Source organism: Hipposideros armiger, unplaced genomic scaffold (assembly GCF_001890085.2).
Source record: "Hipposideros armiger isolate ML-2016 unplaced genomic scaffold, ASM189008v1 scaffold_147, whole genome shotgun sequence".
Taxonomy (NCBI): domain Eukaryota; kingdom Metazoa; phylum Chordata; class Mammalia; order Chiroptera; family Hipposideridae; genus Hipposideros; species Hipposideros armiger.
The window spans coordinates 3373814-3374817 of NW_017731497.1; the positions used below are offsets into that span (position 1 = coordinate 3373814).

At 43.4% G+C, this 1004-nt stretch overlaps 1 long non-coding RNA gene across 1 annotated transcript in view; it reads left to right on the forward strand.

The window, feature by feature from the left end:
- The window catches only part of LOC109387100 (uncharacterized), a 5685-nt gene extending 5054 nt beyond the window's left edge, over nt 1–631 (forward strand). The window contains exon 3 of the long non-coding RNA XR_002124906.1: nt 223–631. This is a non-coding gene — a long non-coding RNA (uncharacterized LOC109387100). The remainder of the gene's footprint in view (nt 1–222) is intronic.
- The last annotated feature ends 373 nt before the right edge of the window (nt 632–1004 follow it).

Here is a 1004-nt window from a genome sequence, read left to right on the forward strand (position 1 = left end):
AAGCAGGGCCCTCTGAGTCTCTGACCTGGAACCAGGGTCACAATGGCTAAGAAGGGGAAAGTGGAATTAGAGCTACTAATTCATCACACTACTAATTCAACTCCCAGAAAATAAATGTCACTCTTTCATTTATTTGGTAACTTTCCAAAGCCCAGCCATGGGAAGGCATAAGGACAAGCAATCAGAACACTAACCCCTACCTCTTTCCCCTTCTCTTATCAGGAGCTTCCCATCCTGTAAAGTCAGACAAAAGTCTGATGCACAGTAGGCCTTCAACACCAATTCGTATTGAACTGAGTCCATCCATGAGGGATGGTTATGCCAGGAAAAGGTGACTGCTTGGTGCATGGTTCCAAGGGCTCTGTTTCGGCTTCTTGCCAGCCTGAGGTCCTGCAGCTATCCTTTTCATTTCGGATCAACCAAGGAAAGATAACTCATTAGTTAATTCATTCCATAAATACCTACTGAGCACCTACAGGCACTGTACAGAAAACAGCAAACAGAGAGTCCTAATCCTGCTCTTATAGAGTTTATGGCCCATCAGAGGAAACAGACATCAAAAACTCAAGTAATTCTTTTTTTTTTTTTTCAAGTAATTCTTAAAGTAAGTATTTGTTATGGGCTGAATTGTGTCTCCCTACTTTCCCCCAAAATTAATATGTTGAAGTCCTAACCCCCAGTACCTCAGAATGTGACTGTATTTGGAGTAGCGCCATTAAAGAGGTGATTAAGTTAACATGAGGCCACTAGGGTGGGCCCTAATCCAGTAAGACTGGCGTCCTTATAAGAAGAGGAAATTTGGATACACAGAGAGACAGCAGGAATATGTGTGCCCAGAGGAAAAACCATGTGAAGAGGCAACAAGAGGGTGGCCATCAGCAAGCCAAGGAAATAGGCCTCAGAGGAAACCAACCCTGCTGGCACCCTGATCTTGGACTTCTAGCCTCCAGAGCTATGAGAAAATAAATTTCTGTTGTTTAAGCCACACAACCTATGGTATTTTG